The sequence below is a fragment of the Somniosus microcephalus genome, chromosome 4 (assembly GCF_052327205.1).
Source record: "Somniosus microcephalus isolate GS21.2 chromosome 4, FLI_Smic_1.0, whole genome shotgun sequence".
NCBI classification, from domain to species: Eukaryota; Metazoa; Chordata; class Chondrichthyes; order Squaliformes; family Somniosidae; genus Somniosus; species Somniosus microcephalus.
Genome location: NC_140990.1, coordinates 82,743,837 through 82,760,924, shown reverse-complemented (window position 1 = coordinate 82,760,924; position 17,088 = coordinate 82,743,837). Strand labels below are relative to the sequence as shown.

The window sequence follows — 17,088 nt, the reverse complement described above, 5'->3', positions numbered from 1 at the left end:
GTAAATGGAGGAGAAATAGTAACTGGTCAGGGAGCGTCTGTAAATGGAGGAGAAATGGTGACTGGTCAGGGAGCGTCTATAAATGGAGGAGAAATAGTAACTGGTCAGGGAGCGTCTGCAAATGGAGGAGAAATGGAGATTGGTCAGGGAGCATCTGTAAATGGAGGAAAAATGGGGACTGGTCAGGGAGCGTCTGTAAATGGAGGAGAAATGTTGACTGGTCAGGGAGCGTCTGTAAATGGGGGAGAAATGGAGACTGGTCAGGGAGCGTCTGTAAATGGAGGCGAAATGGAGACTGGTCAGGGAGCGTCTGTAAATGGAGGAGAAATGCTGACTGATCAGGGAGCGTCTGTAAATGGGGGAGAAATGGAGACTGGTCAGGGAGTGTCTGTAAATGGAGGAGAAATGGAGACTGGTCAGGGAGTGTCTGTAAATGGAGGCAAAATGCTGACTGGTCAGGGAGTGTCTGTAAATGGAGGAGAAATGGGGACTGCTCAGGGAGCGTCTGTAAATGGAGGAGAAATGGGGACTGGTCAGGGAGCGTCTGGAAATGGAGGAGAAATGATGACTGGTCAAGGAGCGTCTGGAAATGGAGGAGAAATGGTGACTGGTCAAGGAACGTCTGGAAATGGAGGAGAAATGGTGACTGCTCAGGGAGCGTCTGGAAATGGAGGAGAAATGGTGACTGGTCAGGGAGCGTCTGGAAATGGAGGAGAAATGGTAACTGATCAGGGAGTGTCTGTAAATGAAGGAGAAATGGAGACTGGTCAGGGAGCGTCTGGAAATGGCGGAATTACTCAGTATTTTGTGGCTGTTGGTTTGTGTGAACAAATATATTTGTGATTTTAATGAGATGCTTTTCTGTGTCCCAGCCTCTGTAAATACTGGCTGTAAAACTAGTAGGGAGCAGAAACAAAGGCCAAGAGTAAAGAGGCTCAATGTGCAGAAAAATATTAAACAGGCAAAGGTGAAGGCACTTTATCTAAATGCACATAGCATTTGCAACAAGGTGGATGAATTAATGGCACTAATAGAAGTACAGTAAATGGGTATGATGTAATTGCCATTACAGAGACATGGTTGCAGGGTAAACTGGGAACTGAATGTTTCAGGGTACTCATTTAGGAAGGACAGACAAAAAGGAAAAGGAGGTGGCGTAGCGCTGTTAATAAGGGATGAGATCAGTACGGTAGAGATAAAAGATCTTGGCTTGGCACATCGTGATGTAGAACCGGAATCAGTTTGGGTGGAGCTAAGAAACAGCAAAGGGTGGAAAACATTGATGGGAGTTGTGTATAGACCACCAAACAGTAATGGTAATGTAGGGCACAGTATCAATCAAGAGATTAGAAGTGCATGTAACAAGGGCAAGACGGTAATCATGGGGTCTTTAATCTACATATTGACTGGGCAAATCAAATTACCACTAATGGAGGACGAATTCTTGGAATGCATGCGAGATGGTTTCATGGATCAGAATGTGGAGGAAGCAACCAGGGAACAGGCTATTCTGGATCTGGTACTGTGTAATGGGAAAGGGGTAATCAATAATCTTGTGGTAAAGGGGCCTTTAGGGACAAGTGACCATAATATGATTGAAGTTTACATTAATTTGAGAGTGATGTAGTCCAATCTGAAACTAAGGTCTTCAATCTAAACGGAGGAAACTACAAGGGTATGAGGGACAAGTTGGCCATGGTAGATTGGGAGACTACACTAAAAGGTATGAAGGTGGACATACAATGGCTAACATTCAAGATAATAATGCATAATTTGCAACAAACATATATTCCTCTCGGGCATAAAAACCCAAAAGGAAAAGTGATCCAACCATGGCTAACAAAAGAAATTAAAGCTAGTATTAAGTCAAAGGAGGAAGCTTATAAAGTTGCCAGAAAAAGCAGTCAGCCTGAGGATTGGGATCATTTTAGAAATCAGCAAAGGGGGACCAAGAAATTGATAAAGGGAAAATGGAATATGAGCACAAACTAGCGAAAAATATAAAAACGGATTGTAAAAGCTTCTATAGGTATGTAAAAAGGAAAAGACTGGCGAAGGTAAATGTAGGTCCTTTACAGTCAGAGACGGGGGAATTAATAATGGGGAATGAGGAAATGGAAGAGGAATTTAAGTAAATACTTTGATTCTGTCTTCACAGAGGAAGACATAGAAACATAGAAGATAGGAGCAGGAGTAGGCCATTCGGCCCCTCGAGCCTGCTCCGCCATTCAATAAGATCATGGCTGATCATCCAAATTCAGTACCCTGTCCCTGCCTTCTCCCCATATCCCTTGATCCCTTTAGCCTTAAGAAATATATCCAACTCCTTCTTGAATATATTTAATGAATTGGCCTCTACTGCTTTCTTTGGCAGAGAATTCCACAGGTTCACCACTCTCTGGGTGAAGAAATTCCTCCTCATCTCTGTCCTAAATGGCTTACCCCTTATCCTTAGACTGTGACCCCCTGGTTCTGGACTCCCCGACCATCGGGAACATCCTTCCAGCATCTAGTCTGTCCAGTCCTGTTAGAATTTTATAAGTTTCGATGAGATCCCCTCTCATTCTTCTAAACTCCAGCGAGTACAATCTCTCCTCATACGTCATTCCTGCCATCCCAGGTATCAGCCTGGTGAATCTTCGCTGCACTCCTTCCATGGCAAGAACATCCTCAGATAAGGCGACCAAAATTGCACACAATACTCAAGATGTGACCTCACCAAGGCCCTGTACAACTGCAGCAAGACATCCTTGTTCCTGCACTCAAACCCTCTCGCTACGAAGGCCAACATACCATTTGCCTTCTTAACCGCCTGCTGCACCTGCATGCTTACCTTCAGCGACTGGTGCACAAGGACGCCCAGGTCTCGTTGCACTTCCCCTTCTCCCAATCTATTGCCATTCAGATAATAATCTGCCTTCCTGTTTTTGACACCAAAGTGGATAACCTCGCATTTATCCACGTTATATTGCATCTGCCATGCTTCTGCCCAATCACCCAACCTGTCCAAATCATACTGGAGTTTCTCGGCATCCTCCTCACAGCACACACGCCCACCCAGCTTTGTGTCGTCTGCAAACTTGGAGATATTACATCTAGTTCCCTCGTCCAGATCATTAATATATATTGTGAATAGCTGGGGTCCAAGGACTGATCAATGCGGTACCCCACTAGTCACTGCCTGCCACTCGGAAAAAGACCCATTTATTCTAACTCTTAGCTTTCTGTCCGCCAACCAGTTCTCTATCCAAGTCAATACCTTGCCCCATCCCATGTGCCTTAATTTTACACGCTAATCTCTTATGCGGGACCTTTTCGAAAGCCTTTTGAAAATCCAAATACACCACATCCACTGGTTCTCCCTTATCTATTTTACCAGTTACATGCTCAAAAAATTCCAGTAGATTAGTCAAGCACGATTTACCTATCGTAAATCCATGTTGACTTTGTCCGATCCGATCACTTTTTTCCAAGTGCTCTGCTATTACATCCTTTATAATGGACTCTGGCATTTTCCCCGATACCGATACCAGGTGGTGTAATTCCCTGTTTTCTCTCTACCACCCTTTTTGAACAGTGGGGTAACATTAGCTACCCTCCAATCCATGGGTACTGTTCCAGAGTCTATCGAATTTTGGAAGATGACCAGCAATGCATCTACTATTTCTAGGGCCACTTCCTTAAGACACAAAAAACCTCCTAGAAATACGAGAAAACCAAGGGTGTTTCGAGAATGAGGAACTTAAAGAGATTATTATTGGTAATAAAAACAGTACTAGCAAAACTAATGGGACTAAAAGTCGATAAATCCCAAGGACCGGATAATCTACATCCTAGGGTTTTGAAAGAGGTGGCCATTGGAATAGTGAACGCATTGGTTGTCATCTTCCAAAATGCTATAGATTCTAGAACAGTTCCTGCGGATTGGAGGATAGCAAATGTAACCCCGCTATTTAAGAAAGGAGGGAAGAGAGAAAACAGGGAACTATAGACCTGTTCGCCTCACATCAGTAGTTGGGAAAATGCTGGAATCTATTATAAAGGATGCAATAACTGGGCACTTAGAATCTAATAGTAAGATTGGGCAGAGTTAACATGGATTTATGAAAGGGAAATCCTGTTTGACAAACCTATTGGAGTTCTTTGAGGATGTAACTGGTGGAGTAGACAAAGGGGAACTGGTAGATGTGGTGTATCTGGATTTTCAGAAGGCCTTCGATAAGGTCCCACACAAGAGGTTGGTGAACAAAATTAGGGCACATGGAATTGACGGTAATATACTAGCAAGGATTGAGAATTGGTTAACAGACAAAACAAAGAGTAGGGATAAACGGGTCTTTTTCAGGATGGCAGGCTGTGACAAGTGGGGTACCACAAGGATCGGTGCTTGGGACCCAGCTATTCACAATCTATATCAATGATTTGGATGAGGGGACTAAATGTAACATTTCCAAATTTGCTGATGATACAAAGCTAGGTGGCAGTGTCAGTTGTGAAGAGGCTTCAAGGGGATCTCGACAGGCTCTGAGTGGGCGAGAACATGGCAGATGGAATATAATGTGGATAAATGTGAAGTTATCCACTTTGGTAGAAAAAACAGAAAGGCAGAGTATTTCCTAAATGGTGAAAGATTGGGGAATGCAGTTGCTCAAAGGGACCTGGGTGTCCTTGTACATGAGTCACTGAAAGTGAATGTGCCGGTGCAGCAAGCCATTAGGAAGGCAAATGGTATGCTGGCCTTCATTACAAGAGGATTTCAGTACAGGAATAAAGAAGTCTTATTCCAATTATATAGGGCCTTGGTGAGACCACACCTGGAGCACTGTGTACAATTTTGGTCTCCTTACCTAAGGAAGGATATACTTGCCATAGAGGGAGTGCAATGAAGGTTCACGAGATTGATTCCTGGGATGGCGGGACTGTCGTATGAGGAGATTGAGTAAACTAGGCCTGTATTCTCTTGAATTCAGAAGAATGAGAGGGGATCTCATTGAAGCATACAAAATTATTACAGGGCTTGATAGGGTGGATGCTGGGAGAATGTTTCCCTTGGCTGGGGAGTCAAGAACCAGGGGCCACAGCCTCAAGATAAAGAGTTGGCCATTCAGGACTGAGATGAGAAGAAATTTCTCCACACAGAGGGTGGTGAATCTTTGGAATTCTCTACCCCAGAGGGCTGTGAAGGCTCAGTCATTGGATATATTCAAAACAGATTCGATAGATTTCTGACCAGTAAGGGCATCAAGGGATATGGCGATAGGGCTGGTGAATGGAATTGAGGCAGAAGGTCAGCCATGATCTCAGTGAATGGCGGCGCAGGCTCGAGGGGCCAAATGGCCCACTCCTGCTCCTATTTCTTATGTTCTTAAAGGGGCTGGACTCTCAAGAGGCTCCACACCGCTGACTGCTTGTGTGTAAGTGATCTGTCAGATTAATGTGCTTCTGCTGTGTGTTTAATAAAGTGGCCAGAGCACTTCACGAAAGGTGGGCCTTTATTACAAGAGGATTTGAGTACAAGAGTAAAGACGTCTTACTGCAATTGTATAGGGACCTGGTGAGACCATACCTGGAGTATTGTGTACAGTTTTGGTCTCCTTGCCATAGAGGGAGTGCAACGAAGGTTCACCAGACTGATTCCCGGGATGGGGGGATTGTCCTATGAGGACAGATTGAGTAGACTAGGCCTATATTCTGTAGTGTTTAGAAGAATGAGAGGTGATCTCATTGAAACATACAAAACTCTCACAGGGCTTGGCAGGGTAGATGCAGGGAGGATGTTTCCTCTGGCTGGGGAGTCTAGAACCAGGGATCACAGTCCCAGAATAAGGGGTCGGCCATTTAAGACTGAGATGAGAAATTTCCTCACTCAGAGGGTGGTGAATCTTTGGAATTCTCTACCCCAGAGGGCTGTGGAGACTCAGTCGTTGAGTATATTAAAGACAGAGATCGATATATTTTTGAATATTAAGAGAAGGGATATGGGGATGCAGGAAAGTGGAGATGAGATAGAAGATCAGCTAGGATCTTATTGACTGGCAGAGCAGGCTCGAAGGGCCGAATGGCCCACTCCTGATCCTCTTATGTTCTTATGAACCAGTGAGTGTAGAACTGAACCCAGCCAGAGTCAGCACCTTCAGGGGAGGAGAGGGAGGGAACCAGTGAGTGTAGAACTGAACCCAGCCAGAGTCAGCACCTTCAGGGGAGGAGAGGGAGGGGAACCAGTGAGTGTAGAACTGAACCCAGCCAGAGTCAGCACCTTCAGGGGAGGAGAGGGAGAGGAACCAGTGAGTGTAGAACTGAACCCAGCCAGAGTCAGCACCTTCAGGGGAGGAGAGGGAGGGGAACCAGTGAGTGTAGAACTGAACCCAGCCAGAGTCAGCACCTTCAGGGGAGGAGAGAGAGTGGAACCAGTGAGTGTAGAACTGAACCCAGCCAGAGTCAGCACCTTCAGGGGAGGAGAGGGAGGGGAACCAGTGAGTGTAGAACTGAACCCAGCCAGAGTCAGCACCTTCAGGGGAGGAGAGAGAGTGGAACCAGTGAGTGTAGAACTGAACCCAGCCAGAGTCAGCACCTTCAGGGGAGGAGAGAGAGGGGAACCAGTGAGTGTAGAACTGAACCCAGCCAGAGTCAGCACCTTCAGGGGAGGAGAGGGAGGGGAACCAGTGAGTGTAGAACTGAACCCAGCCAGAGTCAGCACCTTCAGGGGAGGAGAGAGAGTGGAACCAGTGAGTGTAGAACTGAACCCAGCCAGAGTCAGCACCTAGAGTTGTCTGTTCTGATTTTCTATCCTTGCTTTGCAGTGATGGCTTTTGTAAACTCTGTTTACAGGCTGTGAGAAGGGCAGCATTTACACACTGCAAACTCAAACCAAACATCACATCAAGATCTGACAGTCACTTCATTCATCAGGACCCGAATATCATCGGCCTTTGAATGTGGAAGGAGAAATGTTTGTCTGTTCTGTCTGTGGGAAAAGATTTCAAACATCAGTGTGACCGGAAAAGCACCGAGACACACACACCCGAGTGAGAGTGTTCCAGTGCACTGACTGTGGAAAGAGCTTTAACCAGTTACACAGCCTAAAAAAACATCGCACCATTCACAGTGTGGAGAAACCGTACACGTGTTCTGTGTGTGGACGAGGCTTCAACTGATCGTCCAACCTGGAGAGACACAAGGACACCTGGACCATGGAGAAACCGTGGAAATGTGGGGACTGTGGGAAGGGATTTAATTACCCGTCTGAGCTCGAAACACATCGATGCAGTCACACCGGGGGGAGACCGTTCACCTGCTCCGTGTGTGGGAAAACATCATTTGTTTCCCACTTGGCGCAAAAAGAATATATTAATTACAGCAATTCATATGAGTTGATTTGAAATAGGTTAGTTCACCAATTGAATCATGTTTCTCTCATTGTATTTCCCAACTCAGATTCATGGCCTCATTTATTTTCTCCCTCTGAGTCCCTGAACCTCATCTGGCAGCGTAATGTTGGCAAGTGGTGATTGATGGCCCTGGGAACCAATAGGAAGAGAGCTCAGAGGCCGGAGGGCCAAGGGAGCAGTGAGTTCTGCAACCAATCGCGGTGCTTGAGGGGCGGAACCTGAGTCGGCCAGTCGGTTGAGTCAGTGTGAACCTGCTAAACAATTTATCTTTTAAAAGTTAAATCAAGAATTCTTTTGTCAACAGAACAGTTCAACATTTGTTAGTATTTTGTTTCCCTGGAGTTCCTATTATGAGTTTCAGACACTTCAGTGCCAAGTGGACCTGGTGTTTACAACCCTCTTAATAAGGAGAAACTGACTCCAGTGTCAGAAGGGTCGGTAACCAGAGGACTCAGATTTAAGGTCATTGTCAAAAGAACCAGCGGCGACATGAGGAAAGAATTTAAGCAGTGAGTTGTTATGACCTGGAAGGCACTGCCTGAAGTGGTGGTGGAAGCAGATTCAATGGCAACTTTCAAAGGGGAATTGGAGAACTACTTGAATTGGGAAACAAATTGCGGGTCTGTGGGGATAAAGCAGAGGAGTGGGACTAAATTCAAAGAGCTGGCTCTGGGACAATGGGCCGAAGGGCTGCACCATTCTCTGATTCTATGAACTCTGCATTCCTCCAATTCTGGCCTGTTGTGCATCCCCCACTTCCTTCGCTCCACCATTGGTGGCCATGCCTTCAGTTGCCTCGGCCCTAAGGTCAATTTTTGCCTGATTACGCTCTTGTGAAGCACCTTGGAACGTTTTACTACGTTAAAGGTGCTATGTAAATGCAAGTTGTTGTTGGTGTGCTAACATTGACCTCAGCTTTTCCAGACAGAATCAGCCAGCGCCGGCGGCTGTGCTGCTCCCCATGGTCGAAATGCTAGCAGCTTGCCGTATCGGCTCACAGCTCAGAATTGCTATTGGCGAGGTACTGGAGGGCAAAGAGTGACTGGGGCCAAACCCCACCATCACGCAGCACCTTGAGGAGAGAAAGGGAGAAAAATCCAAATTTCTATCCTGTATTTACAGTCATGACTTTTGTAAACTGCTTTTACAGGGCATTAGAAGGAGAGGATGTGCAGACGAGAAATTCAAACCAAACATCACGTCAAGATCTGACAGAGTGACACGATTCATCAGGACCTGAATATCATCAGCCTTTTAATATAGAAGGAGAAATGTTTGTCTGTGGGAAAAGATTTCAAACGTCAGTGTGACTGAGACACACAGACCCGAGTGAAAGGGTTCCAGGGCACTGACTGTGGAAAGAACCTTAACCAGTTATACAGCCTGAAAAACATCGCACCATTCACAGCGGGGAGAAACTGTACATGTGTTCTGTGTGTGGACAAGGCTTCAACTGACCATCCAACCTGGATAGTCACAATGACACCCGCACCATGGAGAAACTAGGAATGTGGGGATTGTGGGAAGGGATTCAGTTCCCCATCGAAGCTGGAAACTCATCGACGCACTCACACTGGGGAGAGGCCATTTACCTGCTCCGTGTGTGATAATGGATTCACTCATTCATCCAACCTTCTGAGACACCAGCGAGTTCACACTGGGGAGAGGCTATTCACCTGCTCCGTGTGTGGGAAGGGTTTCACTCAGAGATCCAGCTAGCTGATACACCAGCGAGTTCACACTAGGGAGAGGCCATTCACCGGCTCCATGTGTGAGAAGAGATTCACTCGTTCATCTGAGCTTGTGAAACACCAGCACATTCACACTAGAGAGAGCCTGTTCACCTGCTCCGTGTGTAAGAACAGATTCACTCTTTCATCCAAGCTTCTGAGACACCAGCGCATTCACATTGGAGAGAGGCCGTTCACCTGCTCCACATGTGGGAAGGGATTTAATCGACCATCCAAACTTCTGACACACCAGCGCATTCACACTGGGGAGAGGCCATTCACCTGTTCCGTGTGTGAGAAGGGAGTCACTAATTCATCCGATGTTCTGACACACCAGCGAGTTCACACTGGGGAGAGACCATTCACCTGCCCTGAGCGTGGGAAGGGATTCACTCGGTCATCGCACCTCACTGAACATCAACTTGTTCACACAGATAAAAGACCTTTTAAATGTTCTGACTGTGAGAAAAGCTTTAAAAGCACAAAGGATCTGCTGATACACCAGCGTGTTCACACTGGGAGAGGCCATACACCTGCTTTGAGTGTGGCAAGGGATTCACTCAGTCATCCCACCTGCTGTCACACCAGCGAGTTCACACTGGGGAGAGGCAGTTCACCTGGTCCGTGTATGGGAAGGGATTCACTCGGTCATCCAACCTGCTGAGACACCAGCGAGTTCACAAGTGACTGCAGGATTCTGCTGTTATTGCTGCTGTTAATCACATCCAGGACTGAACCATGTTCATTCTGACAGTTGGGGATTGTTTCTGCTGAGGTTAATGACCCCTATAACTAGGCTGGAGATTAATATTCTGGATATCTCTCAAATAAATCAGCTTTGTTTTCACTGCATTGTTGTAGATTTTTGCCTTTCTCACCTGGATGTTTAGCATTACCTGGCTGGAGCTCAGAAAGGACAATCTGGGGGAGGATCGTACGGGGGGAACAGAACTTCAGCCTGGACACAGTCCTTCAGGGCCACACTGAGAGGGGCAAACGGCACTTTGGTCTTTCTCATCTCTCTTCACTGACAGCAAGGTTGCCGTGCGGGTTTATCTTGAGGCCTGTAAGAAATGTGTCCCAGCCGCTCGCCATGGTTCAGAGCTCCTCGGCACGGAACAGAAGGCTCCTTTACAACCGTGTTTAGAGTCAGGAAGAACAACGGTGAATGCTGGAAACGTGCTGTCAAATCAGAGATTCGTGTAAAACTGCGATCTGTTCCTAAAATAAAAACAGAAAATGCTGGAGAAATTCAGCAGGTCAGGCAGCATCTGTGAAGAGAGAAACAAAGTTAACGTTTCAGGTCGATGACCTTTCGTCAGAACAGAACGTGCGATCTGTTCCTGACTGAAAGTGAAACAGGTTTAAGTTTCCAGTCTAAAGATGACTGGTAATCATTTGAAATGTTTGTGTGACAGTCCTGAGTCTACCATTTTAAGGCAGGTGTTAATCCATTTAAAATAAACACGTTAAAATAAATTGGTTAAAGTCTGCATTAAAATAGCAGAGGGAGGAGTTCACAGGAGCCTGTTAACTGCTGGTACAATTATACAACAGACATTTGATCTCCAGATAAAGAAGGACCTGCAGCGTGTTTCCAGGAATTCCCTGTTTTATTGATGTGTGTGTGTTAGTCACCAGGATAACTAAAAATACACAACCCGGAACATCCACGGGGGTGTGATCCCGACAGTTACTCTGGGATCACTCCCACTGTGGAACTCCACCACTGACCCTGCTGAAGGTTGTAGGCTCAGGGAGTGGGGCCTCCAGGAGTGGACAGTAAGAAAGCTGGGTTTTATTAGAAGGTCAGATTTAATATGAAATAGTCATAAAAGTAAAGTCTTGCCTTGTTTTATATACATGTATGTATGTTTAATATTAGTGGACTTTGTATTAAAGACCCGTGTCTAGTGAACTATTAGCTTGTAATCACCTCAGACAGAACAGGCACTAATTATCCCTTTTAAGCTGAAACAGACCTCGTGTGAACAGAACCAGCAGAGCTGAGAACTCTGCCTGTGTGGACTGAGCGGAACCGTGAAGGCCATTTGTTTCTTGAAATGCCCCAGTAAAAGCAAACTCTGACATTGTTCTGACTTGCAGATTCCTCGTAGCTCCAATGAACAGGAAGCGGTTACTTGATGAACCCTAAACAGCCATCCAATGGAATGCTTTGTTTGATAAATGTCTTTCAGCTCAATGGTTTGATTGGCCGAGGTAACCAGGGTCACATGGGCTGTACCGGATTGGGCTTTAAATACAGGAACAGTTTGCAGCTTAGGTCAGAGCGCACCCCGGGAAGAAGAAAGCTGATGGCTACAGCCAAGGTGGAACATCCTTCGGGCTGTCCCTGGAGAGGGAGCACGTGGTGTCCGCCGGGACGCTGGAGGCCTTCCGTGACCGGAGGGACTGGAGTCAATTGTATTCTGATCTGATTTAATTATAATTTGGAGTTGATTGTTTGTGCCCCTTTAAAAAGGAGGCTCTCTCGGTAATGTGACGTCGATTGATGACAATGTCATTCTAATTGGCATTTTAAAAGAGTTGAACATCCTTTCGTGCCTCTCAGGCTTGGCAATGATCAAAGTCTGAGTTCATGGATACAGCTTGTTAGATTATGAGTCTTACTATATAACTATAATATTGTAAATATTACAATAAATATTCCTTTGTAGAATCTCCCATGTAAATATTTTGCACTCATTTAGTATAGGAGTTGTATTACTGTAGAATCTACATGTTAAAAATAAATCCTGTGCTCAGGGGGATTAAGGTGTGTGGAGTGTTTCATTGGAGATCTCGAACTCAACTAGGAATAGCGTAAAAGCTCATGAGGATTGTAAACAACTTCAGTCTGACATACACTGGAGATTGGAGTCAGTGACTGGGGTTGTTTATATCAGACAGGAGGAGATTGGTGTCAGTGACTGTGGGGCTGGTTTATATCAGACAGGAGGAGATTGGTGTCAGTGACTGTGGGGTTGGTTTATATCAGACGAGGAGATTGGTGTCAGTGGGGTTGGTTTATATCAGACAGGAGGAGATTGGTGTCTGACGGGTTGGTTTATATCAGACAGGAGGAGATTGGTGTCAGTGACTGTGGGGTTGGTTTATATCAGACAGGAGGAGATTGGTGTCAGTGACTGTGGGGTTGGTTTATATCAGACAGGAGGAGATTGGTGTCAGTGACTGTGGGGCTGGTTTATATCAGACAGGAGGAGATTGGTGTCAGTGGGGTTGGTTTATATCAGACAGGAGGAGATTGGTGTCAGTGACTGTGGGGTTGGTTTATATCAGACAGGAGGAGATTGGTGTCAGTGACTGTGGGGTTGGTTTATATCAGACAGGAGGAGATTTGTGTCAGTGACTGGGGCTGGTTTATATCAGACAGGAGGAGATTGGTGTCAGTGACTGTGGGGCTGGTTTATATCAGACGAGGAGATTGGTGTCAGTGGGGTTGGTTTCTATCAGACAGGAGGAGAGTGGTGTCAGTGACTGGGGTTAAGAACATATGAAATAAGAGCAGGAGTCAGCCATACGGCCCTTCGAGCCTGCTCCGCTATTCAATAAGATCATGGCTGATCATCGACCTCAACTCCACTTTCCCGCCCGATCGCCATATCCCTTGATTCCCCTAGAGTCCAAAAATCTATCTATCTCAGCCTTGAATATACTCAAAGACTCGGCATTCACAGCCCTCTGGGGCAGAGAATTCCAAAGATTCACAACCCTCTGAGTGAAGAAATTCCTCCACATCTCAATCTTAAATGGCCGACCCCTGATCCTGAGGCTATGCCCCCGAGTTCTAGACAGTCCAGCCAGGGGAAACAACCTCTCAGCATCTACCCTGTCAATCCCCATCAGAATCTTGTATGTTTCAATGAGATCACCTCTCATTCTTCTAAACTCCAGCGAGTATATCACACAGGAGATTAGTGTCAATGCAGTGACGTCTCGTGCAAGGTTTATCCCTGTGAAAATTCTGCTGAATAGTCAGGACTGTGGATACTGGGGATCTCCTATGTAAATAATTGCAGAATCACAGAGGGATCTTTACTCGCACTCTAAACTGTGCTGTACCTGCCCTGGGAGTGTTTGATGGGACAGTGTAGAGGGAGCTTTACTCTGTATCTAACCCGTGCTGTACCTGCCCTGGGAGTGTTTGATGGGACAGTGTAGAGGGAGCTTTACTCTGTATCTAACCCGTGCTGTACCTGCCCTGGGAGTGTTTGATGGGACAGTGTAGAGGCAGCTTTACTCTGTATCTAACCCATGCTGTACCTGCCCTGGGAGTGTTTGATGGGACAGTGTCGAGGGAGTTTTACTCTGTATCTAACCCATGCTGCACCTGCCCTGGGAGTGTTGATGGGACAGTGTAGAGGGAGCTTTACTCTGTATCTAACCCATGCTGTACCTGCCCTGGGAGTGTTTGATGGGACAGTGTAGAGGGAGCTTTACTCTGTATCTAACCCGTGCTGTACCTGCCCTGGCAGTGTTTGATGGGACAGTGTAGAGGGAGCTTTACTCTGTATCTAACCCGTGCTGTACCTGCCTTGGGAGTGTTTGATGGGACAGTGTAGGGGAGCTTTACTCTGTATCTAACCCGTGCTGTACCTGCCCTGGGAGTGTTTGATGGGACAGTGTAGAGGGATCTTTACTCTGTATCTAACCCATGCTGTACCTGCCCTGGGAGTGTTGATGGGGCACTTGGTGCTGACCTCGATGATCACAACATTTAACCCAAAGATGATAGAATATAAAGCCATCAGCTTCTTAATAGAGTATTAAAGTTGGTGACACTGGACACTTGAACCTGCAAGTAAATAGGACAAGGTGTTAGCCAGAATCTTATACTCCTATGTCTTTACTCCTTTACTCCTTTCAAAATTTTCCATTTCATGTTCATTTCCTATGTTTTTCTTCCTCCTAAATCTATTACCTCAGACATCTCCAGTCTGAAGAACATCCATTAACCACTACTCTGTTTTCTGCCCTTTACCCAACTTCCTATCCACGCTGCCTCACTCCCTTTAATACCGTGAGCCTTAATTTGATCAACAAGCCTCCTGTCCGGCACCTTATCAAACACCTTTTGACAATCCATCTCCACAACACCCACTGCATTTCCTCCCTCACTGCACCGAGTGCGACCCCCGGCCCGATTATAAAAACAGTGAACATTATCCACCCGCCTGTTCCCTCAGCAAAGGGGCCCCGCGCCAAACTCCGGGACAGACAGGAAGTCAGGGAGCATCTGTAAATGGAGGAGAAATGGTGACTGGTCAGGGAGCGTCTGTAAATGGAGGAGAAATAGGTACTGGTCAGGGAGCGTCTGTAAATGGAGGAGAAATAGGTACTGGTCAGGGAGCGTCTGTAAATGGAGGAGAATTGGTGGCTGTTCAGGGAGTGTCTGTAAATGGAGGAGAAATGGTGGCTGGTCAGGGAGTGTCTGTAAATGAAGGAGAAATGGTGACTGGTCAGGGAGCATGTGTAAATAGAGGAGAAATGGTGACTGGTTAGGGAGCATCTGTAAATGAAGGAGACTTGGTGACTGGTCAGGGAGTGTCTGTAAATGAAGGAGAAATGGTGACTGGTCAGGGAGCATCTGTAAATAGAGGGGAAATGGTGACTGGTTAGGGAGCATCTGTAAATGAAGGAGAAATGGTGACTGGTCAGGGAACATCTGTAAATGAAGGAGAAATGGTGACAAAAATCTGCAGGCATTGAAAGTAAAGCTGATTTATTTGACACTAGCTGGAGTGCCCGGCGGTGCTGAGGGTTTTTTGAGGGCATGTTGTTATGAAAAAAGTAGAAATAATTTTTATCTATCTATATATATAAACGGATCATTCTGTCTGTCTGTCTGTCTGTCTGTCCTCACGTGTGCGTCTGTCCGGCTATGCGCTCGAAAGTTATAGAGCGTACCTACGCATGCGTTACGTCGAAAGAAAGCTTACCGTTCCGAAACGGTCGTAAACGTATTTACGTTTCGGCCGGACAAAAATCGCGCCCGCGGTATCCGAAAAACGTTCAACATTCCGCTCATTAGCATCTCATTATCCGCTCATTAGCGACAGAGTGACCTCGAGGTCGACCAATCGTACGCCGGGTTCCTGGCACGTGCGGCCGGGCCCTCCTACGGTCGAGTGATGGGACGATTGACCAATCCTACGCTTTGGTGACCTGACGGTCGACCAATCGGTGCGTGTGTGGGCGGGCCTTATCGTTCTGAACCGAGGTGAGTCGCCGCCATCTTGATTCCAAACTTTTCCTTTCTTTTTCCCGCTTTCTGCGTCTTTCAAATAAACGTTGCTTTTAAAACACATATTGTTTTTTAAAAAAGTTAATTACTTTCTAAATCTTTGATCTAATCTCATTAATTTTCCTACCTTTCCCCGTTTTTCCAGGTAGGCCTCGAAGCCTCGGCCTCTCCTCCGCACCCACGCCCGAGCTAGGCACCTCCTAACCCCAGTCAACAAGCGGCCCCCGATCGCCGCCATCTTTGTGAAGGCTGGAGGGGCAGGCCTCAGCCGAGCGCCGCTACTGCCGCCATCTTAGTAAAGGCTGGTGCGGCACGGAGCTTCGTGGAGCAGGTGCGCGGCGGCGTCTAACTCGCACCCCCCCCCCCAGTCTGTCTCTCTCTCTCTCTCTTCCCCGCGCCTCCTGAATGCGCGGGGGAAGAGGCCCGGCGCACGGCGCTTACGGAGACTTCAACTCCGTGACAGGTAAGGAGGGTCTTCGTTCACGTTGGGTGGCTAACCACTTTATCATAACCCATTATTATATTTTCCTTATCCTTCAAACCCAATCCCCTTCTATCTTCTTACTTCTTTTCATTATACTCCACAACTTTCCCACCTTCATCCTACACCCCCTCTCTACCTCTCTTCCCCTCCTACCTCTCTCCCCTCTACCACTTTCTTTTCTTCTATTTACAATTTTCATTTATTATCTCTTTACTATCTTTATTTTTTCTTTACTATCTATTTATTTTTTCTTTACCTATCTCTTTTGTTTTATTACTATCTCTGTATTTTTTTATTACGACTATATCTATGTATTTTCTTTGACTCTCATATATCTTTATTTTTTATTTTATCTCTTTATTTTTTATTTTCTATCTATATTTATTTTTGTTATATCTATATTTATTTTTTATTCTCTCTCTATCTATATGTTTTATTTATATCTCTATTTTTTTTTCTATTTTATCTATATCTATTGTCTTTTCTTATATCTCTATGTTATTTATTTTTTCTATCTCTTTATTTTTTCTATCTCTTTATTTTTATTTTATCTCTTTATTTCTATCTTTTATTTTTTACTTTTCATCTCTTTAGTTTTTTCTCTCCTCTATTTTTCTTTATTTATCTATCTCTATTTATATCTCTATTATTTTTCTATTTATCTCTCTTATTTTTCTTTTCTCTATCTCTTATTTTTATTTTCTATCTCTCTTATTTTTCTTTTATCTCTCTTTATTTTTTATTTTCTCTCTATTATATTTATTTTCTCTCTCTCTCTTTATTTTTCTTTTCTATCTATCTTTATTTTTCTCTTATCTCTATTTTATCTTTCTTCTTTTTTATCTCTCTCTCTTTCTCTTTTTATCTCTTCTATCTTTATTTTATCTCTACTCTCTTATTTTTCTTTTTTCTCTCTCTTTTTTCTTTTACTCTCTCTTTATCTTTATCTCTCTCTTTATTTTTTCTTTTCTATCTATTTATTCTATCTCTTTATTTTTTCTTTTCTCTCTCTTTATTTTTTTATCTCTCTTTCTATCTCTTCTTTATTTTTTCTTTTCTCATCTCTATTTATTTTCTTTTCTCTCTATTTATATTTTCTTTTCTCTCTCTCTTTATTTTTCTTTCTCTACTCTATCATTATTTTTCTTTTATCTCTCTTTATTTTCTCTTTTCTCTCTCTTATTCTTTCTTCTATCTCTCTTTATTTTCTTCTTTTATCTC

General features: G+C 45.0%; 1 pseudogene; it reads left to right on the top strand.

Moving 5' to 3' along the window:
- LOC147119370 (uncharacterized) overlaps window positions 1-9,965 on the top strand; it is a 49,087-nt pseudogene extending 39,122 nt beyond the window's left edge.
- Window positions 9,966-17,088: the final 7,123 nt, after the last annotated feature.